Source organism: Hylobates moloch, unplaced genomic scaffold (genome assembly GCF_009828535.3).
Source record: "Hylobates moloch isolate HMO894 unplaced genomic scaffold, HMol_V3 SCAFFOLD_1, whole genome shotgun sequence".
Classification (NCBI taxonomy): domain Eukaryota; kingdom Metazoa; phylum Chordata; class Mammalia; order Primates; family Hylobatidae; genus Hylobates; species Hylobates moloch.
In genome coordinates, this window is record NW_026652276.1 from 216863702 (window position 1) to 216889179 (window position 25478).

At 40.6% G+C, this 25478-nt stretch overlaps 1 pseudogene; it reads left to right on the forward strand.

The window, feature by feature from the left end:
* Positions 1-23094: 23094 nt before the first annotated feature.
* LOC131383995 (tigger transposable element-derived protein 1-like) lies at positions 23095-25261 on the forward strand (annotated as a pseudogene).
* The last annotated feature ends 217 nt before the right edge of the window (positions 25262-25478 follow it).

Here is a 25478-nt window from a genome sequence, read left to right on the forward strand (position 1 = left end):
TGTGCTTGTGGAGAGGAGAGAAGAGGGGAGGAGAGAGGAAGATAGAGAGAGAGAGAGACTCTCCATCTTCCTCTTCTCATAAGGCACTAATCCCATCATGAGGGCCTGTATTAGTCTGTTTTCATGCTGCTGATAAAGACATACCTGAGACTGGGTAATTTATAAAGAAAAAGCAGTTTAATGGATTCACAGATCCACGTGGCTGGGAAGGCCTCACAATCATGGTGGAAGGTGAAAGATATGTCTTACATGGTGGCAGGCAAGGCACAGAATGAGAACCAAGCGAAAGGGCTTTCTTCTTATAAAACCATCAGATCTCATGAGACTTATTCACTACCATGAGAACAGTATGGGGGAAACCACCTCCTGATTCAATTATCTCCCACTGGGTCCCTCCCACAACATGTGGGAATTATGGGAGCTACAATTTAAGATGATATTTGGGTGGGGACACAGCCAAACCATATCAGGACCCCACCTTCATGCCCTAATCTATTACCTCTCAAAGGCCCCACCTCCAAATACCATCATATTAGGGGTTAGGGCTCCAATATATGAATTTGGGGGGAACACAAACATTCAGTCCATAACAGAAGGCCATAGAACCAGGTTTGGAAATCAGGCATGAACAAGAAACTAGGCATCAACTAGGACTAAAACCCAAATCACATTCCAAAAAAAACAGCCTGCAAGAGGCCCCTGCAATTGCTCTTGCCATTGCTGGACACTGGACACCTCTGTTTGTACCACCTCTGCTGCTGGCCCAGGGCACTGGATGTCCCTACTCCTAGACATTCAAAGCTGCTGCCATGGCTGCTGTCGTGATGCCCTAGGGATGTTCTGCCTCTTTTCTTTGTGTGTGGAGACCTGAAGGACTTTCCTAAGGCCTGATTGTCCAGGTTGCATGAGTTTCAGCCCTTTGCCTGGGCATAGCTGCAAGGGAGGCTGGGGAAAAGACTATTTGGCTTTTTTCAGGATCTCTAGTGGGAAGAGATCTGCTTTCTACTTAGGAGCAGAAGGAAATGTGCTCCAGTGGGATTCAATTGCTGAGTAGCCAAAAAAGAAATAATATCTATGACATTTGGTCTCATGTACTGCAGAGTTATATGCTCTCATGTGCTACAGCTCCCTGCCACATGGGAACTTTCTGGTCATCTTTAGCTCCATGGAACCACTACTCACTGGGCCTTCATCCTGTTCTCTATTCAAGATGCTCTCAAACCCCCTTCTCTTCTATGAGGGTGAGTCTGGAAGAGATGCTGGTTCGGCCTTGTTCCTGTTGTATGCCCCCACCCCACAGCTCCCCCAAGGCATGCTGGATCATGGTGTTTCTCCTGCCATGTGGCTCTCAGACCTCTCCTTACTCAGCAAGCAAAAGGGTGTAATAAACAGGGCTGGGTCCTTACATCTTTGTGCTTCCTGTGGCGTCTGCACCACCCCAGCGTAAGTCTGGTGCTAAGACCTTACGTATCATAAGGAGGCAAGGTCTCTTTGCGTTTCATGTGGAAAAGTGCCTCGTAATGACTTTTGGTTAGAAACTATCAAAATAAAATGTCATATTTATTTGGTGCTATAGAGTTTTCAAACATTTCTGCAATAATTACCTCATTTTACTGTCGTAGCCATCCTCTAGTTATTATTTCCATCATGGAGATCAGGCTGGTGAGACCTAAAGGGCCCGAGGTTGCACAGTTGCTAACAGGTAGGGCTGGACTTGGCCCCAGTTTTTCTTACACCTCACTTGATGCTCCACGGACTGTAACAGTGCTGTGAGGCTTCTAATGGCAGTATCACATGCAGCTATAGAGAAGCCATTCACTCAAGACCCAGTGTCCTTGCTTGACAGTGGCACCTCCTGTGGAGTTTGCAGGGCTTTGAAGGCCCCTCTGTGCTAGCTGGAATCCTATCCAGAGCTCTGTTCTGGCCCTTGGGCCAGCACATATGAGCCAGATTCACCTTGTAGGTGGAGGGAAGCTCTCAGCCAGAGCAGTGTCCTGGGTCTCCCCAGTCTCCTCCTCACCCGCAGGGCTCACTCACTCAGCTCAGGAGGCTCTTCCTCTCCTGCTGGTTAATGGAATCTTCAGAGGCAGGCCAGAGCAGCTGGTGAAGTGGCCACAGTCCTCTAAGAGGAGCCCAATGGGTGGAATTCGTAACAACCCCAGCCCTGAGGTTTGGAAGACAAACAACTTCTGTTTCAGACAAATGGGAGTGTCAAGTTATTCCAGACTGATGAGATTACAGCTCAGGGGATCATGAGGAATTAATTCCTCCAGAAGAGGAAAAAAAAACAGCTGGCCCGGGAGCTGTCAGGGCCTCCTGCTGAAGGTAATGTGGGGTCACAGGCTGAAAGGGTCCAGGTGAGGACAGGATTAGAGCAAGGGGGAGCTGGCATACAAAACAAGCCTAGAAAATAGGAAGCCATGAGCCCAGGGAACGTCAGGAAGGTTTGCAAGCAGAAGCATGACTTTGACTATCCAGAGATGCCAGCTTCTGGGTCTCTTTCCTCTGTACAGACACAACAGAGGAGCAATAAGAGTCTAAAGGAAATGTAAATGAGGTGGTGCTGTCAAAGAAAAGAACATGGAAAGAGAGGAACACAAGGATATGGGGGAGAGCAAGACACTTGCCTCAGGCCTAGAATGTAATGGGGCATCCACAGTTTTGGAAATCAAGATAAATAACATTTTAAAGCACTATTTATAAAACCTAAAATTAATGCAAAATAATCTATGCTGAGCAAAACACCCAACATTGTAAAGAAAGACAGGATCAGTAACAGTGATGTATTGAGCCATATTGGAACCTGAGGCAACAAGAAAAATCAACAATATTGATTCTGTCTTTCTTCAAAATATTGGCATTTTGTTATCATGATTGTTTTGCATTCATCTTGACTTTTAAAAAATATTGAATTAGAGTATCAGTCATCTTGATGGCTGAGTTTTTTGGTGCCCTCTTAAATGTTGTGTCTGGGGCAAAAACCTTGCCTCAGCCTAGTCCCAGCCCTGATGCATAGTCCTTTATACCCAGTGGCTCATCCTGGCCACAGTGCAGAATGGAACTGCAAAACACTTTTCCAGAACCACAGGAAGACCCCTTGGTGGTCTTTGATTTAGTGTTTGTCCTTATTTGAGGTTGTTTTACCATTTGTTAGACCAGCTGACAAAGAGTCCCCTGAATGCAGTGTGACACTAGCACAGATCTATGAAGGAGCTGCTGGCATTGGCGTTTGATCTGTGACAAAGGGATACCATCCCGATCAATGGGATGCTAATTGTTCTGAGAAGGAATTGCACATGCAGGCACTCTTGATCCTAAATTTCATTAGCAGTACTTAATTCTACCCAGTCCCCTTCATTTTCTTAGCAAATGAGTTTCTTTTCCATAAAGCAAATTGTCTTAGTTTATTTGTGCCACTATAATAGAATACCCAAGACTGGGTAATTTAAAATGAGCAGAAATTTATTGGCTCATCATTCTGGAGGCTAGGAAGCCCAAGATCAAAGGATCAGCATCTGCCAAGGACCTTCTTGATGAAGGCAGATGGCAGAAAGGCTAAGAGGGCAAGAGAGAGAGATGAAAGGGGACTGAACTCAATTTTTTTTTTTTTTTTTGAGATGGACTTTGGCTCTTGTCACCCAGGCTGAAATGCAGTGTCATGATCTCAGCTTACTGCAACCTCCACCTCCTGGATTCAAGCATTTCTCTTGCCTCAGCCTCCTGAGTAGCTGGGATTACAGGCACCCACCACCACGTCCGGCTAAATTTTTGTATTTTTAGTAGAGACAGGGTTTTGCCATGTTGGACAGGCTGGTCTCAAACTCCTGACCTCAGGTGATCTGCCCACCTCGGCCTCCCAAAGTGCTGGGATTACACCAGGCCTGGCCTGAACTCACCTTTTTATAATGAATGCACTCCCACAATAATAGCATTAATTCCTTCATGAGGGTGGAGCCTTCATGGCCTAATCACCTCTCATTAGGCCCCACCTCCCCACACTGTTGCACTGGGGATTAGGCATTGCATACTTGTTGGGGGACTCAGTTAAACCATAGCACAAACTCACAAGATCCTGGTAACTTTCTCCGATCCTTATTTTTTGTTTTGTTTTGTTGTTATCATCAGTAAGAAGAAAAGTAGCCCCAGCCTTGGAGTAAAATGTGACTTGCATTCTGATACAATAACTTTGGACAGCTTGAGCACATGCTGGAATTGCAGAAATGGGCTCATCTGAGGAACAAAGCAGTTCTTCTCTATTTGTTGATCAAGACAGGATTCCTAGTGAACGTGCTACTGACACCCATGGTGATCACCAAGCACCATCTGGGCTCAGAAGGTGCCTGTGAGAACAGACACCTTTGGGAGGCCCCAGACAGGTGCTCACCATTCACTTCTTGGGAGTTCTCCTGACCGAGCAAATCACTCCTTGGTTTTTTAGATAAAATGTGGGATTCTCAGGTTGTAATTTTCCATTCCCATTTTGGAAAGTCTCTTATCCTTGCAGTGAAGCTCTGTGCTCCGAGGTCGGCAAATAGTCTCTTTTGTTCTTATGCCGGTCCTAGGCCACAGCAGCTTTCTGTTTGTTCCTCATCTCACCCCAGGGACTTTCTGTTCTCTTCTCACTTGGTTAGAAACTGGCTAGGAACTGGAAATGGAGCACAGAATGACATTTTACCATTGACTTGAGGATGGGTGAGCCACTTAGCTTTTTGCTTCAGGTTTTTCAGTGGCTCAATATTAACATCTGACTCCCCACTACCTTTTGTTTCTATTAAGAAGAATGTCTTGGCCAGGCGCCATGGCTCATGCCTGTAATCCCAGCATTTTGGGAGGCTGAGATGGGCAGATCACAAGGTCAGGAGATTGAGACCATCCTGGCTGAATGAATTCATCCAGGGTGAAACCCCGTCTCCACTAAAAATACAAAAAATTAACTGGGTGTGGTGGCGGGTGCCTGTAGTCCCAGCTACTCGGGAGGCTGAGGCAGGAGAATGGTGTGAAGCTGGGAGGCAGAGCTTGCAGTGAGCTGAGATCGCACCACTGCACTCCAGCCTGGGAGACAGAGTGAGACTCTGTCTCAAAAAATAAATAAAATAAAATAAAATACAAAAATTGGCAGGGCATGGTGGCACATGCCTGTAATCCCAGCTACTCTAGAGGCTGAGGCAGGAGAATCCCTTGAACCTGGGTACAGTTGGGGACACAGACAAGTCAGAGGCTTTGATGAAAGTATTCATTTAGTACAGCACCTGGTACAAATGGCGGTCATTTTTTCCATCCTCTTTCCATCTCCCTGCTTCCCCCTCTTCCTCATCATCACCATGCATTGTCCTGGGCCTTGGGGATACAAAGATGAAGAAGCTATAATTCGTCTCCTCAATTTGCTAAAAATCTAGAGGGCAAGTAGACATGTTAACTATAATTTGTGTGGATGAGATAAAAGCTATCACACCCATTTGTCTCAGTTATTCCTCACAACAACCTGTGAGGTGTGGGGTGCTGTTCACATTTTGCAGATTAGGAAACAAAGGCTCAGAACACTCACAGGACATCTTTCAGATATGCAACCTGTAAAGCAAAGTCAAGATTTAAAGGCATCCTGATGCCAAAGTCTGAGCTGTTCTGTCTTATGAAGATGTTGAGCAACATTTGTCAAATGAATATTCTTTCATGGGATGCATTGTAAATGCCCAGAACAGATAGAGGAGGGGGCATAAGAGATGCTTAAAAGATTTTAAAAGAATTTCTACATTCCTGTAATCCATACATATAGCGGAAAAGAGAAAGAGAAAACAGCATCCAAAAACTATCTTCTGGGAATCAGTTAAGCAGAGAAAGACACAAACTCAGTCAAGATTCCAGCTTTTGCAAAACATTACGTTACCAGATGATGACTGATGGCTGAAAACTGTTTTCTTCTGTTGGGAGGGTTTGGCTGTACTGTCCTGAGTTACTGTGTATTTTATAGGATAATCACCTCTTCTCTCACTCTGTTGCCCAGGTTGGAGTACAGTGGCTTGACCATAGCGCACTGCAATGTTGAACTCCTAGATTCAAGCCATCTTCCTGTTTCAGTCTCGTGAATAGCTGAGACTACAGGCATGTGCCACCATGCCTGGCTGTTTTCTTCTTCTTCTTTTTTCTTTTTGAGACAGAGTCTCGCTCTGTTGCCCAGGCTGGAGTGCAGAGGCACGATCTCGGCTCATTGCAACCTCTGCCTCCCAGGTTCAAGCAATTCTCTGCCTCAGCCTCCCGAGTAGCTGGAATTACAGGTGCCCACCACCACACCTGGCTAACTTTTTTGTATTTTGAGTAGAGACGGGATTTCACCATGTTGGCCAGGCTGGTCTTGAACTCCTGACTTCATGATCCACCCGCTTCAGCCTCCCAAAGTGCTGGGATTACAGGCGTGAGCCACCATGCCTGGCCGATTTTTCTTTTAGTAGAGTTGGAGTCTCACTATGTTGCCCAGGCTGGTCTCAAACTCCTGGGCTCAAGTGATCCTCCCAGCTTGGCCTCCCAAAGTTCTGGGATTACAGGTGTGAGCCAATGTGTCTGGCCAATTCTTTTTTGTTCTTATATGAAGGAACAAATTTGGGTGAGTGATGGAGAAGCCGAGGTGGGAAGACAGCTGAGACAGAGGTGGGGCTGGTGGTTACTTTCAGTTCTTAGGAGTATTTGATGAAAACTTTACACCCTCTGGCTCTCAGGTCTATTTAGGGCCTCAAAATATATCTTAGCATATTCTAAAATGACAGGTTTTCTCCCAACATGAAAATTGCTTTTTTAAAAATTATAGACTGGGCGCAGTGGCTCATGCCTGTAATCCCAGCACTTTGGGAGGCTGAGGCGGCAGATCATGAGGTCAGGAGATCGAGACCATCCTGGATAACACAGTGAAACCCCGTCTCTACTAAAAATACAAAAAAATTAGGCTGGCATGGTGGCGGGTGCCTGTAGTCCCAGCTACTTGGGAGGCTGAGGCAGGAGAATGGCGTGAACTCGGGAGGCAGAACTTGCACTGAGCCGAGATAGCGCCACTGCACCCCAGCCTGGGTGACAGAGCGAGACTCTGTCAAAAAAAAAAAAAAATTATAAAAGTAGGCCTGGTACAGTGGCTCACACCTGTAACCCCAATGCTTTATGAGGCTGAGGTGGGAGGATCATTTGAGGCTAAAAGTTTGAGACCAGTCTGGGCAAAGTAGTGAGACCCTGTCTCTAAAAAAGGAAGGAGAAGGAGACAGGGTGGGGGAGGGAGGGAGGCAGGAAGGAAGGAAGGAAAACAAGGGAAACAAAGACAGAGAAAGAAAGAAAAAGATCATAAAAGTAATACATGTTCATTGAAAAAAAAAGACAAACAGAAAAGTGTGAAAGTCAGTGAGCATCATTCACTACTCCATCATCATGACATGCACATCCACATACACAAACACACATTATATTACAAAACTGAGATCATACTGGTAATAAATACCTCTTGGGTACCTGCACAATAATTTTCTTATTTTGGGAACATCTCAATAATCAAAGTTGGGTGGGTCTTCAGAATCATGTTCATGTTGTTTGATGAGCCAAAGATAATTGGTTTTGGTAGACATTTGATCCAGTCTAGACCAATCTAGATCAATTCTCCCAAAAAATTTGGAAATTTTTTTTCTGCTATGGTCACTGAAGCTATTCTGGTTTCTTCGCTTTCCTCATTCCTAGTTATTTCATTTGTTCTTCAATGCTAATCCAAGAAACAGCATAGTATCTTCCTAGTAAATTCATCTACCTTGCCTTGACTTTTTCCTCTTCCTTCTTTTATCTTTCTGTTTATGCTAGCTAGAATCAATTCTTTTTGCTTACAACCTGAAGAAGCTTAATACATACAATATCATATTTATTGCTTCATAGCCTTCTCCCACTTAATAATATGTTCCCATGTCCATAGATGCAGAGACCCAGGTTCATGTCTAATGGCTGTGTAGCATTCCACTGTATGGATGTGCCATATTTATATAACTGGAAGAAAACAATTTTCAGCTCTTAATTCTGAAGCCATTGTCTAGAAATTAAAAGCTCTCTTTTAAAAAAAATTTATGGACAACCTGCAGCAAATATTATTGTATACTCATCTCTTTGTACTTGTTTTATTATTCCTTATGACAAATTCTAGAAGTGAAATTAATAGATCAAGGAGTTTGTATATTTAAAAATTTTATGTTTATTACCAGATTGCCTTCCAGAAAAATTGCACCAATTTATACTACCAATAACAGAGTGTGAGCAACCAACCTAGATATTATAGATCTTTCTGTTTGTTGGCAATATGATGGAAGATAACTAAAAAAAATGGCAATATATTTTTCATTTTGTCTGTAATATACTTCTCGAGAAGTTTCAAGAAGAACATATAGTTATTATAAAGGCAAAACTCACCCCAAATCCACTACCCATTTGAGCCAACTTCCCCTCAGATATGTTTCTATGCATATATAGTAGAACATGTTATTTTAGGTAAATAAGAGTTTTTTAAAGAAACAAAATACATTAGACACATTAGAAACACCCAGCTTAGATAATCATTTCCAACCTCTCCCTCCTGTTAGAGGTAGCTACTATCTTCAATGTGGTGTTTATAATTTTAATGCATGTTTCTATAGATGTGTAACCATGAATAACATATACTTTTTTTCCTGTTTTAAAATTATATGCTCTATCATATGGTAACTTGCTTTTTTAAACTAAATATTATATTTTTAAATCTATCAATGTTGATAGATGAAGCTCTAGTTTATTCATTTTAACTGCTGTAGATTATTTTGTTGTTTTCACTTACTCCATGTTTTAAAATATACATTTTCTGTTATCTATTGATAACCAGAATATATAAAGAATTCCTAATAATTTGTGATGCAAGTATCTTCTTTTAGTATACAGCTTATCAAATCATTGCAGTTTGTCATTAATTGAATGCCTTTTAATCTTAATTGTTCATTTTGTGTGTCTTGTTTATCTCTAAATTCTAAAGACACAATATAATATTTTCTTCTGACAGTTTTGAAGTTTTGTTTTTCACAGTTAGATTTTTAACTCAGCTGAAGTTGATTTTTGTGAATGGTATAAGGTATAATTTGGACAACTAACTGTCCCAACTCCTGTTGATTAGTGAGACTTCTCTTTGTGGATTGGTAAAGCCATGACTATCATATGTCAAGGTCTGTGTCTGCACTTAACCTATTTTGCTCTATCAGTCTGTTTCTTTCTCTGTGTTAATGCCATACCATCTTAATTGCTATAATTTTCTAAGTCTCTTATTTGATAAGATAAATCTTCCCAACTCTGTTCTTCAAACAATCTTAACTCTCCTGGCCCTTTGTATTTTCTTATAAATTTTAGGATCGATTTGTCAAATTTAGTTAAAAAGCCTATTGTGATTTTGACTGAATTGTATTGGCTTGAATTGACGTCTTTAAGATATTGAGTCTTCACATCAATGAACATGCTATATAACACTCTGTTTAATTAGGAGTTTTATGTTTGCTAACAATGCATCACAATTTTTCTCCCAGTAGGTTTTACACATATTTTGTTAGATTTCTCTTTCTCCATCCCCTGAGAATCCTACCATTTTTAGGGCCGTTGTGTATGGATTCCTTTTTTGGATGAATATTTTCTAATTTGTTATTTGTGTATCTACCAAAAGGCTATTGATTTTTCTGTGTTGCTTTTGCATCCAACATCTTACTGAATTTTTTATTAAATAGCATATATATAGATTCTTTTTTATATTCTATGTGGATAATCTTAACATCTGCAAACAAAGATGGTTTTCTCTCCGCTTTCAGTTCTTACTCCTCTTGTTTCTTTTAAGAACACTTTTTAAGAATCCTTTATTACATTAGCTAGAACCTACAGAAAATATTAAATGGCAGAAATAATAATGGGATTATTGTGCTATTCCCGACTTGAATGGAAATGTCTCTAATATTTTAGCACGAAATATGACGTTTGCTGTAGGCTTTTTGTTGTGGTTTGAATTGTGCTCCCTCAAAAGATATGTTGAAGTCCTAACTCTGGATACCTGTGAATGTGACTTTATTTGGAAATATGGTCTTTGCAGATGTAATCAAGTTAAGATTAGGCCATACTGGGTTAGGGTGGGTTCTAATCCAATGACAGATGTCCTTATAAGAGAGAGATTTGGACACAGGCACACATACAAAGGAAGAACACCACATAACTATGGAGGCAAAGCTTGGAGTGATGCATCTACAAGCCAAGGAAAGCCAGGAAGTGCTGGCAGCCACTAGAAGGGAGGAAGAGGCGAGGAAGACTCCTCCCCTAGAGACCCCAGAGAAAGCTGGTTCTTCTGACACCTTGATTCAAACCTCTAGCTTTCAGAATTGTGAGAATAAATTTCTGTTGTTTTAAGCCACCCAGTTTGTGGTAATTTGGCACAGCTGCCCTAAGAACAATACACTTTTGCTATGTACTTGATATTAAGGATATTTTCTTTTATTCCTAATTTGTAAGGGGACTTTATTTTTTCATAAATGTGTGTTAAATGCTGTGCTTTTTTATCATATTGTTTTTCATTCATCAGTGTTAAGTATATTTTATTATGTAACTTCATTTTCTCATGTTGAAATATTCTTGTATTACTAGGATAAACTGATGAATTAAATTTGATTGGTGGTCTTTTATTTTATATTGACATTTATAAACTTCATTTTCCTTATATTTTTGTGCCAATATTTATAAATGAGTATGGCCTTTAATTTCTTACAGTATTTTGGATCAAAACAATATAATAGATTTTTGTCTTTTTCTACTCTCTGATACAGCTTGTGTAAGACAGACAATATTTGTCCTCAAGGTAGGTAAACTTGCCTGTAAAACCATATGGGCCTGGGGTCTTTTTTTTTCTTTCAGGAATTGAGGGTTATGAGGAAACTTTTGGTCACTAATGCAATTTATTTAACAATTATTGATTTTTGTCAGGATTTATCTTTATTCTCTCTCTTTTCTATTTTGTTAAGATGAAATTTTGCTCTGTTGCTCAGGCTGGAGTGTAGTGGTATGGTCATAGCTCACTGCAGCTTCAAACTCCTGGGCTCAAGCAATTCTCTTGCCTTAGCCTTCTATGTAGCTGGGACTATAAATGTGTGCCACCACTCCTGGCTAAGATTTATATTTATTTAAAAAATTGTTTTGAGACAGGGTCTTGCTCTGTTGCCCAGGCTGGAGTGCAGTGACCACCATCACGGCTCACTGCAGCCTTGACCTCCCAGGCTCAAGCAATCCTCCCACCTCAGCCTTCCAAGTAACTGGGACTCCAGGCATGTACCACCATGCCTGGCTAATTTTTCATTATTTGTAAAGATGGAGTCTCCTTATGTTGCCCAGGCTGGTCTCAAACTCCTGGGTTCAAGGGATCCTCTTGCCTTGCCTCGTGAAGTGCTGGGATTACAGGTGTGAGCCACTGTGCCTGGCCTATCTTTATTCTTGAATCAATTTTGTTATTCTTTTTTCTTTAGAAAATTATTTTATCCTACCCTTCAAATTTATTTGTATCAAAATTTATATAACATCTTCTTATGATTTAAAAAATCTATACTCTAGCCTTAGTTTTGTGTGCTTTTTTCTCTATTTTTTTTTTTTTCCCTACTTTTATTTTTTAAAGACAGAATTTTTAAAAAAATCATTTTTGATAGAGATTTTTCTTATTTTAAGGAACAATTTTTATATTGTTTATCTTCTCAGTTGTCTCTTTGTTTTCTATTTTAATATTCTCTGTCATTTACCTTCTTCTCTTATTCTTTTACTTGCTCTTTGAGTTAATTTTTAATTTTCAATCTTTTTCTTATTTATTTCAATCTTGATGCATGTACTTAAAGTTCTAAATTGCTCTCTAAGTACAACCTACACTGCACTCAGAAATTTTCTGTTTTAATATTCTCTGTTCTTATTTACTTCTCTCATTCTTTTACTAACTCTTTGAGTTAATTTTTAATTTTCAATCTTTTTCTTATTTGCTTTGATCTTGATGAATGTACTTAAAGTTCTAAATTGCTAAGTACAACCTACACTGCACTCAGAAGTTTTAATATACAATATTTTCATTGCAGTTTATATAAAAAGATTTTATGATTTCATTATTATGTCTTCAAAGTATGCATGACTGAAGAGTACATTTTAAGTTTTCAAACATAGGAGCTGTTGTTTGTTAAAACTATCTTGGGCCTTAAAAGAAGTCTCAGCATATTTAAAAGGATTGAGATCATATAGAACATGTTCTCCAATCCAGCATAAATTAAGCAAAAATAAATAAATAAGGCAACAGAAAAGAACTCAAAATCTCTTAGGTTTGGAGATCAAGAATACTCTGACAAACAATTCATGTAGCAAAGAAAATGACAGTGAAAATTAAATATATCTTGAACTGGATCATAATGAAAATATGACAGATCAAAACTTGTAGGATGCAGTTTAAGGACTTAAAGATAAATTATAACATTAAAATGCACATATTCTAAAATAAGGGTGAAAATCAATACACTACCTAATCACCCATCTCAAGATGATTGGAAGCAGTAGTGGTGGCAACAAATAAAAATCTTCATTAAGATGCCTACAGGGTCGTCTTCAATGAGGGTTTGTGTTTATTTCTGCTCACTTTGCTTTCATATCTGGAGTTTTATGATTTTGCTCCTGCCTTCATCTCTTAGTCCTGCCTCTCAGGCTCTTAGTACAGATTCAAGTCTTAGGATGGTATTTTGGGGTTCCCACTTCATGGAAATATTGGGAATGATACAAACCAGTGGCTTAATTCCTGATCATGAGGCTCTAGTTTCATCTCAGGCAATAGATTGGTACCTTTGTTTCTTGGCCTCTTTTCATGAGTCTGGAACCCAAGTCCTCTTCTTACCCCTGATTCCAACAGTGAAGCACAGGCCATTTTTTTTTCTGTTAATAGGCTGAATGTTTGTGCCCCTCCAAAATTCATATGTTGAAGCCCTAACCCCTAGTATGGCTATATTTGTAGTTAAGATTAATTGAGGTCATAATGGTGGGGCCCTTATAAAAAGAGACAGCAGAGAGCTTGTGTTCTCTCTTTCAACCTTGGCATGAGTGCAGAGGAAAGGCCATGTGATGACATGGTAAAGAAGGCGGCTGTGTGCAAGCCAGAAGAAGAGCCCTTACCAGACACTGACCCCTGCCAGACTTGATCTGGGACTTCCAGTCTTCACAGCTGTGAATAGATACATGTTTATGCCACCGATCTGGTATTTTCTTACAGCAGCCCAAGAAGACTGAGACACTTTCCTTTGAGAGACGCGCCATTTGCCGCCCCTCCTGATTTTGGGCTTCATAGCCTGTATCTTCTGTCCTCAGCGCTGATCACTTTGCATTGCAACAGCTCCATAGAGACATTTATCTTATTTTTCAATCTACGACTTCTAGTTTTTTTCTTCTTGCATAGTTTGTCTATTGTCAGGTGAGCTAGGGGGTATATCATAGTGTGAGCATACTGTTTCAGATCCTTAGTGTTTTCCAGTAAGGAAGAATCACAAGGAGACAGATGTGCCATTAAATTTGCCCTAGAAATCTGTAAACGTCAAAGGCCTGACTAAATTGCTTTTTTTTTTTTTTTTTTTCCTGCTTCATAGTTACTAATTTGCCTGAGGCTTCTCTACTCACCTGTGCTTTCCAGACTGTCCTTGGGGAGGGCTGTCAGCCATGTTTTCACTGGGGGATGAAACATCCCCAGTCTACTGATCCCAGCGTCTCTCCAAACTTAGCTCACTCTGGCTCTTTGTGTTTTTCCACCCATGTGACCTACACCTCTAGGCTTCACCTGGCCAAGAAAACATGGCTAAGTTGCATCTTTTCTATGCACAAAAATGAGATGTAAGTTGGGCAACAAACCCACAGTGATATATTTGTTTGCAAACGTGTTATAAGATGTTCCTAGACATGATATGGAACTCTTGGTTTTCTCTTGCTGCCCACTCCATGGTGGCTGTTTAGCTTGGAGAGGCAAACTTATTTGCAGGCTCTATAACATCGGTGATATGGAGCCTTTTCCTGACATTGCCTCTTTATATTTCTCATTGCTATAGGATTATATAGTTTCATCTGTGGGTTTCAGCATGTGGCGTTAAAGTTTAACAAACCAAGAAGCAAATGGAACAAATGGCTGCAGATGCATTTCTCATGGCTTTAAGGGGGCTGTGTAGTAAGGTTGAAAAATATGATGGGCTTTGAGGTGGTTCAAATCTCATTCATGTACCCATTAACTGTGTGACCTTGGGCAAGGTCTGTGGGCTTAACTTTTGTGAGCACACCTATACAAAGAGTATTACAATGCATATTCACAAGGTTAGTGTGAGAGTTAAATACATGGAAAGCACCCAGCCTGTGCCTGGAGGTGCTCCGAATATATTCGTTTTCTTCCCTCCTTTCTCTGATTATTTAGCTAGTTGCCAGACTGTAGCAAAGTCGCCCCACCTCACTGCACCTTGTCTTTCTAGTGTTCCGTGAAAAACATGCAAAGTCAGTGGTTTGGCAACTCAGATGTTCTTCTAACTCTGTAATGCTGGGAGTCTGTGATGCAACAGCTGCTGTTCAGGCTACTTAGGCAGTTTTTCTGGTTTGTCCATCCTCCCTGCCATGCCCACCCATCATGATTAATTCCTTGGCTAAAGAGTCATGCAGCTGTTTATGACTAGACTGATTAGGGGAAAAGTAAAGATCATTTTTAAAAGCCTTAAAGGGACAATAGAGTGGCTTAGAACCTGCCAGACGAGGGGGTGAAATTTGAAATTGCTGAACACACCAATGGGAACAATCCCTTTTCCATCCCAGAAGGCCGACTGCGTGACTGTGCTTGTGCTCTTAGAGAATTCACTGCAAGGAAAAGGGTAAAGAGTGGATTTGCTGGCTCAGGCAATTTTAAACCCTGGAAAAGCTATAGAAAAGCTTTCCTTTGACACCATCCCACCTCCTCTTTTTGTGTTGTTTCTTTCCTTCATTCTGTCCTGTGTGGTATCCCATAGACCTGACTTCCCCAGTTCTCACAAAATCTACCTCTTCTTCCCGCAGATCGAGTGCTGTCTTGGTACCTGACTGTCAGATGGCTGACAGGGGAAAATAGATTTGAGAAATCAATTCAGAATCAGGCTTCTCTCTATAAGGTTATGTGCAAACTCTTCGAGGGGCCTTTGCAGGCTAAAGGAATTACTTCTTAATGTAATCATATATTTAATTGGGTTAGGTTATTCTATGAAAATTGTAAAAAGAATTAATGGTACAATGTGACTGCCTTAAGAAGCTGTATAATTTCAGGCTTCATTAATATGAACACATACCAAGGAGGAGGTGTAAATCCCAATCCGACTCCATGGGGATCAGGCTTCCTGGGGTCTTTACATGTAGTTCTGGGCTTCTCTCTTTAAGAGGCACCTAGACATAATGGGATACATTTGGTTCAGCGAAGAGTGAAGAGCAGAGGGAGGGCTACCTTCCACTCTCAAGTGGAATGCCTTTTAGGAAAAGGGCAGGCCTTTTCAATAGCGTGGTGCCAAGAGGAAGAAATAGGAACAAAGGGTCAAAAGTACAGGAAATTTTTTTGCCCAGTATGAAGATGGCGATGTTTGAGTCAGAGCTTCCCAAAGATGCCATGGGCTTTCAGGGGGCAGCTCTCAAGGAGATTCCAGCCCATATGAGTGACCAGACCTATTCTCCTTTCCATCTCTTCCAGCCCAGATCACCAAGGCTCTCCATGAGTGAAATCCCAGGGATCATCCTGTGGCTGGAGATGATTCTTGGAGTGGGGAAAATTTCCTCCCAGGGATTTTCATCATATTCCCCAGGCAAGTGCAAAGCCGAGCCCTGGACAGAGCTGGTATTATTCAGATGAGAAGAAATAAGTGATTTCCAGGGGCCAAGGCTTTATTTCTCACATTGACATAACATTCCAGCTGTGAGAAATAGACATTTCATTGATTTACTGTGGTGGTAGCTCTCTGCAGGCTCCTGAATGCTTATGGGTATGAATCATTTTTTATTTTGTTTCTATAGACTGAATCCCCAGCAAGATAAGGAGGCATTTTGCCAAATCCAGATATGCTGTTTAGGTGATGGAATAAATTTAAATTTTTTGAGGATTAATTAATTTTTCTGACCTAGATAATCCCTCTCTTCCAAAGAAAACTATTCTGAAAGATTTATAGAAGGTATTCAAGGATATTTGGATCTTACGCAAGTTTGACTTAATCTTACCTGTTCTAGTAGAGCTTTAGGAATTACATTTTCTATAAACTAACAAGAAATGAGAGAAAGTAGTACTTGATATACACTTTTGACTCTCTCGCAGCGCAGAAACTTAAAGACCAGCAGTTTTATGAGCTGTATTTTATAAGATCTGTATATCCAATTGTGTTCCTTTCTTCCTTATTTTTTAAAATTAGAATTCTTTCCTTTCAGAATCAAAATTGGTGTTTAATAAATCATTATTTACAACAATGCTATACAAAGCTTTCTAAATTGCTAATGACTCAAATAAATGAGATAATACAGCAAGTATATAAAATCAAATATGTAGATAAATCACAACTTTAAAATTCCCACTTGACTTTTCTGGTGTCCCTGAGGACTGTAAATAATACTGCCATAACAAAATACCATAGGTTGCATGACTTAACACGGATTTATTTCTCACAGTTTTGTGGGCTGGAAGTCTGAGATCAGGGTGTCAGCATGGTTGGGTTTAGGTGAAGGCCCTCTTCCTGGCTTGTAGGTGGCAATGATCTCCTTGTGTTTTCACATGATGACTTCTCTTCTTTGTGTGCATACAGAGGTACAGAGAGAGAGAGAGAAGAGAGAGGGCTTTGGGTGAAGGAGTGCACACACTAACTCTCCAGTGTCTCCTCTTATAAGGGCGCTAATCTCATCAGACCAGGGCCCTGCCCTTGTGGCATCATCTAACCCTAATTACCTTCCAAAGGACCCGTCTCCAAATACCATCACTCTAGGGGTTAGGCCTTCAACATAGGAATTTTGGGAGGACACAAATATTCAGTCCATAGTACTTGGCATTCAGTAGTGCTTTTAAATGGAAATACATTTAGTAATCAAAACTGATTAAACATATTTTTAAAAGGACCTATGTATAAGACATCTTATTCAGCAGTGTTTTGTATTTCTTCTTGTAGAGACCTTTCACCTCCTTGTTTAGCTGTATTCCCAGGCACTTCGTTTTCTTTGTGGCTATTGTAAGTGGGATTGTGTTCTTGATTTCACTCTCAGCCCAGATATTGCTGGTGTGTAGAAATGCTGATCTTTTAAATTGATTTTGTATCCTGAGATTTTATTAAAGTTGTTTATCAATTCTACGAGCCCTTTGGCAGTCTTTAGGATTTTCTAGGTATAGAGTCATATCGTGAGCAAAGATATTTTGACTTCTTTTCCTATTTGGATGCCTTTTATTTCTTTCTCTTGCCTGATTGCTCTGGCTAGAACTTCTAGTACTATGTTGGATAGGAGTGGTGAGACTGGGCATCCTTGTCTTCTTCCAGTTCTCAAGGGGAATGGTTTGAGCTTTTGCCCATGCAGTATGATGTTGGCTGTGGGTTTGTCATAGATGGCTCTTATGATTTTGAGGTATGTTCCTTCAATGCCTTGCCTGTTGAGGGTTTTTTTTTTGTCATGAAGGAATGTTGAATCTTACTGAAAGCTTTGTCTGCTAAAATAAATCAGAGATGACACAAATAAATGGAAAAAACATTCCTTGCTCATGGATTGAAAGAATCAATATCATAAGAATGGCCACATTGCCCAAAGCAATTTTCAGATTCAATGCTACTCCTATCAAACTATCAATGTCATTTCTCACAGAATTAGAGACAACTATTCTAAAATTCATATGGAACCAAAAAAGAGCCCAAATAGCCAAAGCAATCCTAAGCTAAAAAAACAAAGCCAGAGGCATCACACTACCCAACTTCAAAGTATACTCTAAAGCCACAGTACCCCAAACAGCTTTGTACTGTTACAAAAACACATAGGCCAATGGAACAGAATAGAAAACTCAGAAATAAAGCTATACCTATGACCATCTAATCTTTGACAAGGCCAACAAAAACAAGCAATGGTCAAAGGACTCCCTTTTCAATAAATGGTGCTGGAAAATCTGGCTAGCCATATGCAGAAGATTGAGGCTGGAACCCTGTCTTTCACCATATATGAAAATTAACTCAGGCCAGGCTTGTTGGCTCATACATGTAATCCCAGCAATTTGGGAGACTGAGGTGGGAGGATTGCTTGAGCCCAGGAGTTTGAGACCAGCTAGGGCAACAGAGCGAGAGCCCTTTTTAAAAACAACAACAAAAACAAAGACAAAACCCTCAAAATGTAAGAACTCAAACTATAGAAATCCTGGAGGACAACCTAGGAAATATTCTTCTTGACATTGGCCTTGGCAAAGAATTTTTGGCGAAGTCCGCCAATGCAATTGCAACAAAAACAAAAATACAAGTGGGACCTAATTAAAGTAAAGAGCTTCTGCACAGCAAAAGAAACCATCAACAGAGTAAACAGACAACTTACAGAATGGGAGAAAATATTCACAAACTATGCATCCAACAAAGGCCTAATATCTAGATTCTATAGGAAACATAAACAAATCAACAAGCAAACACCAAATAATACCATTAAAAAAGGGCAAAGGACATGAACAGTTACTTCTCAAAAGAAGACATACAAGTTGCCAACAAATATATAAAACATGCTCATCATCACTAATCATCAAAGAAATGCAAATTAAAACTGCAATGAGATACCATCCCATGCTGGTCAGAATGGCTATTATTAAAAAGTAAAAAAATAATAGATGCTGGTGAGGCTGTGGAGAAAAGGCACTACTTCTATACTGTTGATGGGAATGTAAATTAGTTCAGCCACTGTGGAAACAGCCTGGAGATTTCTCAAAGAACTTAAAACAGAACTACCATTTGACCTAGCAATCCCAATACTGAGTATATACCCCAAAGAAAACAAATCATTCTGCCTAAAAGACAAATGCACTCGTATGTTCATTGTTGCACTATTCACAATAGCAAAGACATGGAATCAACCTGGGTGCCCATCAGTGGTAGACTGGATAAAGAAAATGTGGTGCATATACACCATGGAATATAATGCAGCCATAAAAAAGAATGAGATCATGTCTTTTGCAGCAACATGGTTGAAGCTGGAGTCATAATCCTAAACAAATTAATGCAGGAAAAGAAAACCAAATACCACATGTTCTCACTTATAAATGGGTGCTAAGTATTGAGCACACACAGACATAAAAATGTGGGAACAATTAATACTGTATAGTACTAGAGGGTGAAGGCAGAGTAGTGAGGGGTAAAAAAACTGCCTATCAGGTACTATGCTCACTAACAGGGTGATGGATATATACTCCAGTATCACACAATGTTCTCATGTAACAAATCTACATATGACTTCTTGTATCTAAAATAAAAGTTGAGGCCAGCGTGGTGGCTCATGCCTGTAATCCCAGCACTTTGGGAGGCCAAGGCAGGCAGATCATCTGAAGTCAGGAGTTCAAGACCAGCCTGGCCAATATAGTGAGACCCCGTCTGTACTAAAAATACAAAAAATTAGCTGGGTGTGGTGGCACCTTCCTGTAGACCCAGCTACTCGGGAGGCTGAGGCAGGAGAATTGCTTGAACCTGGAAGGCGGAGGTTAAAGTGAGCCGAGATCACGCTACTGCCCTCTAGCCTGGGCTACAGAGCAAGACTCTGTCTTAAAATAAAATAAAATAAATAAAACAAAAGTTGAAAACTTTTTTAAAAACACATCTTATTCAACCTGAGGATATGTTTGTATACAATGGATTTTGAATAACTGACCTAGGTCAAGGCTAGAGCTTAGACCCATGTTCTCACTCATATGTGGAAGCTAAAAAAAGGGGATCTCACAGAAGAAAATGTAGAACAGAGGATACTAGAGACTGGGAAGGGTTGGGGAAGGAGAGACAGGGAGAGATTTGTTGAAGGATACAAAATTACAGCTAGACAGGAGGAATGGGTTCTGTGTTCTATAGCACTGTAGGATGACTGAAGTTAATAATAACATAGGCCAGGCACGGTGGCTCATGCCTGTAATCCCAGCCCTTTGGGAGGCCAAGGTGGGTGGATCACCTGAGGTCAGGAGTTTGAAACCAGCCAGGCCAACATGGTGAAACCCCGTCTTTACTAAAAATAGAAAAATTAGCTGAGTGTGGTGACGCATGCCTGTAATCCCAGCTACTCAGGAGGCTGAGGCAGGAGAATTGCTTGAACCTGGGAGGCGGAGGTTGCAGTGAGACGAGATCGCGCCCCTGTACTCCAGCCTGGGCTACAGAGTGAGACTCCGTCTCAAATAACAATAGTAATAATAATAACATGGTATATATTTTCTAGTAGCTATGAGAGAGGATACTAAAGGTTTCCAACAGAAAGAAATGATAAATGTTTGATGTACTAATTACCCTTACCTTATCACCATATGTATTAATACATCACTGTACCCCGTGGATATGTGCAATTATTATTTGTGAATTTAAAAAATAAAAGCAAAGCAAAAAAAAAGCCTAGAAGTTAAGAGCCACTTTTGTATTTGTCTTTCCCATTTCATCAGTGCAGGGAGAAGCACCCAGTTGTTGGCTCCTACTTAGTACAGGTACACTGAGAGTTCTGCACCAGGGGCACGAGCGTGAACAGACCATGGCTGCTGCCCACAAAGTGCTCACATCCTGGATTGGGAGCCCCTGGAGAGGAGGGATCATGTCTGGTTTATCTCTGTGCTTTGCCAGATTACTCAGCACAGTGCCTCACATGGAATTGCTGCTCTGTAGACGTTTATTGAATGAATAAATCTAATATGTGGCAGTTCGTAGTGTTTGAGCAAGAGCTTTTTACCAAGCAGAGAAAAGGGCTTCTAATTTCCTGTGACTTCCTCTCTTAAGGTTACATTTTTTGAGCCAGACAACCCAGAAAATGTGGAAATAAGGCTCAAAATCCAGGTGGAGGCAAACATGTAGAATGAATAATGCCTGTCTCTTTCATCCTCTTTTTCTCTGTCTTATTCTGCAGAACTTTAATCTGTCCATCTAAGGCAAGGTCAGCTAGCATTTTCTGTAAAGGGCCAGTTAGTAAGCATTCTAGGCTTTTGGGGCCATTGGGACTCTTCTCCTTTGAAACTACTCAACCTTGTTGTTGTAGAGATTAAGTAACCATGGACACTAAGTAACAAATGGACGTGGCTCTGTTCCAATAAAACTTTACTTGAACAGGCACTGGGCTAATTTTGGCTACAGCCCGCTGGCTCCTGTTGTAGGGTTTGGATCCATTAGCATTCGAAGTCATGACAGCTACATTTTAGCCTTTAGGTAGTGGGGCTGCTCTTCAGTACCGGCCGTCTGGTTTTCTGAAGAAACTGATTGAGATGTGTTTTGAATCACACCTGAAAGCAGATGATCCAGAGGGTTGGAAAGCCATTCTGATATGCGTGACATAGCTACAGTACCCTGACACTTACAACTCATGTGATGTTGTTTGGCAGAGACATCCATGGTAAACACTGTTTCAGTGAAGTGGTGTGGATGGGAGCTGGATTGCATTTGTTGGCAGAGTAAGTGGGAGGGGACACCACAGTGGGAGGCAGGGACAGACCCTGTGTTGGGTCTGCAAAGCCCCCATGTTCAGAGATGCGTTAGAAGCACTCGCGGGACTCAGTGTATAATTGAGATTTATTGCAATAATGTAGTAAGGGTACACATCCAATTGTAAGGGAAAAAGAAATAGGCAGCTCTGAAGGAATCCACACGCAGATTCTAGAGGAATCTCATCCGGGCTTCCTTATTCTCTCTCCCTCCTACAAGGGGTCTCATAGAGCTCAGTCTTAACCCATCAATGAAAATGCAGCAACATGTATGTGATGTTTCTGCCCAGGGAATTCTCCTGGAGACTCCCAAGGTTTTTTGCTGGGGGCTGGTCACATAGGTGCCTATTGCATGGCTCACACCAAAATTCCAGGCTCCTAGAAGGAAAGCAGGTGTTTAGCATAAACCACATTGTTTGCACGGGCAGGCACTATAAACCATCCTTATCATTTAAGGAACTGTTGAGTGTCAAGTTTCAAGACACCAACCTTGCAAGCAGAACTTTCCAAGGGTAGCAGTCTCAGGTCAGATATGTTAACTTCTTTTCTTTTCTGTCTTTTTCTCTTTTTTTTTTTTTTGATGGAGTCTCACTCTGTAGCCAGGCTGGAGCGCAATGGCACGATCTTGGCTCACTGCAATCTCCACCTTCTGGGTTCAAGCAATTCTCGTGCCTCAGCCTCCCGAGTAGCTGGGATTACAGGCATGCGCCACCATACCCAGCTAATTTTTGTATTTTTAGTAGAGACGGGGTTTCATCATGTTGGCTAGGATGGTCTCAATCTCCTGACCTCATGATCCGCCCGCCTCGGCCTCCCAAAGTGCTGGGATCATAGGCACGAGCCACCGTGCCCTGCCATGTTAACTCTTTTCTCCACATACCTCTACTCAGAGACATTTGAATAGGTAAGGGAAGAAGCATGACAGGGTAGGATGTAAAGTCAATGGGTATTTTGTGTCTGGTATGAATTTCAAGTCTTCATGTTATAATGCTGTACAGGCATACCTTGTTTTTTTTTTGTGCTTTGCAGATATTGTTTTTTTTTAATACAAATTCGAGGTTTGTGGCAACCCTGCTAGCAAGTCTATTGATGCCAGTTTTACAACAGCATGTGCTCACTTTGTGTCTCCGTGTCACATTCTGATAATTCTCACAACGTTTCAAACTTCTGCATTATTGTTATATCAGTGACCAGTGATCTTTGATGTTACTATGGTAATTGTTTTGGGGCACCATGAACCGTACACACTTAAGATGGCAACTTAATAGATCAATGTTGTGTGTGTTCTGACACTTCCACTGACCAGCTGTTCCCCCATCTCTCTCCCTCTCCTTGGGCCTCCCTATTTCCTGAGATACAACAATATTGAAACTAGGCCAATCAGTCACGCTAAAATGACCACTAAGTGTTCAAGTGAAGCAAAGAGTCACAGGTCTCTCACTTTAAATCAAAACTAGAAATGATTAGGCTCAGTGATAAAGGCATGTTGAAAGCTGAAATAGGTTGAAAGCTAGGCCTCTTGTGCAAAACAGTTAGCCAAGTTGCCAATGCAAAGGAAAAGCTTTTGAAAGAAGTTAAAAGTGCAATTCCAGTGAATACACAAATGATAAGAAAGCAAAATAGCATCATTGCTGTCGTGGAAAGTTTTAGTAGATAGAAGATCAAACCAGCTACAACATTCCCTTAAGCCAAAGCCTAATCCAGAGCACAACTCTCTCTCTCTCTCCAATTCTATGAAGACTAAGAGAGGTGGGGAAGTTGCAGAACAAAAGGTTGAAGTTAGCAGAGGTTGGTTCATGAGGTTTAAGGAAAGAAGCCATTTCCATAACATCAAAGTGCTAGGTGAGACAGCAAGAGCTGATATAAAAGCTGCAGCAAGTCATCCAGAAAATCTAAGATAACGGATGATGTGCTGCCATAAAAAAAGAATGAAATCATGTCCTTTACAGCAACATGGATGGAGCTGGAGGCCATAATCCTAAGTGAATTAACTCAGGAACAGAAAACCAAATACCACACGTTCTCACTTATAAGTGGTAGCTAAACATTGAGCACCCATGGACGTAAACATGGAAACAATAAACACTGCTGACTACCTCAGGAGGGAGAGAAGGGGGCATGGGCTGAAAAACTACCTATTGGGTACTATGCTTACTCCTGGGTGTGATATACCCATTCATGTAACAAACCTGCACATGTATGCCCTATATCTAAAACAAAAGTTGGAAAAAAAACCCAACAAAAATCCCTAAATAAATAAATAAGTAAATTTGAGCATTGTAACAAAAAAAAAAGAAGAAGATAATTGATTATGGTGGCTACACTAAACAACAGATTTTCAGTGCAGATGAAACAGCCTTCTGTTGGAAGAAGATGCCATCTAGGACTTTCACAGGTAGAGAGAAGTTAATGCCTGGCTTCAAAGTTTCAAAGGACAGGTTGACTCTCTTATTAGGGGCTAATGCAGCTGGTGACTTTAAGTGGAAGCATGATGCTCATTTACCATTTGGAAAAATCCCAGAGTTCTTAAGGTTCATGCTAAATCTACTCTGCCTGTGCTCTAAAACAAAACAACAAAACCTGGGTGACAGCACATCTGTTTACAGCATGGCTTACTGAATATTTTAAACCCACTGTTGAGAACTACTATTCAGAAAAAAAATTCCTTTCAAAATATTACTGAAAACACACTGACAATGCACCTAGTCATCCAAGAGCTCTGGTGGAGATGTCCAAGGAGATCAATGTCGTCTTCGTGTCTGCTAACACAACATCCAATCCACAGCCCATGGATCAAGGAGTAATTTTGACTTTTGAGTCTTACTATTTAAGAAATAAATTTCATAAGGCTATAGCTGCTATAGATAGTGATTCCTCTGATGGATCTGGGCAAAGAAAATTGAAAACCTTCTGAAAAGGATTCACCATACTAGATGCCATTAAGAACATTCATGATTCATGGGAGGAAGACAAAATATCAACACTGGCAGGAGTTTGGAAGAAATTGATTCCAATGCTCATGGATGACTTTGAGGGGTTCAAGACTTCAGTGGAGGAAGTAACTGCAGATGTGGTAGAAATAACAGGAGAACTGGAATTAGAATTGGAGCCCAAAGATGTGACTCAATTGCTGCAGTCTCATGATCAAATGTGAACATATGAGGAGTCGCTTTTTATGGATAAGCAGAGAAAGTGGTTTCTACAGATAAAATCTACTCCTGGTGAAGATGCCATGAATATTTTAATGACAACAAAGGATTTAGATTGTTACATGCACTTATTTGAGAAAGCAGTGGAGGGTTTGAGAGGATTAACTCCAATTTCGAAAGAAGTTTTACTGTGGGTAAAATCCTATCAACAACATTGAATGCTATAGATAAATCTTTTGTGAAGAGTCCACTGATGTGGCAAACTACGTTATTGTCTTATTTTAAGAAATTGCCACAGCCACCCCTACCTCCAGCAACCACCACCCTGATCAGTCAGCAGCCATCAATATCAAGGCAAGATCCTTCTCCAGCAAAAAGACTGTGACTTGCTGAAGGCTTGGATGATCATTAGCATATTTTAGCAATAAAGTATTTTAAAATTAAAGTAAGTCTATTGTCATTTTTTAGCCATAATGTTATTGCATGCTTAATAGAGTACAGTATATTATAAACATAAGTTTTATATGCACTGGGAAACTAATAAATTTGTATGACTCATTTTATTGCAATATTAACTTTATTGCAGTGGTCTGGAACCAAACCCACAATATCTCTCTGAGGTTTGGCGT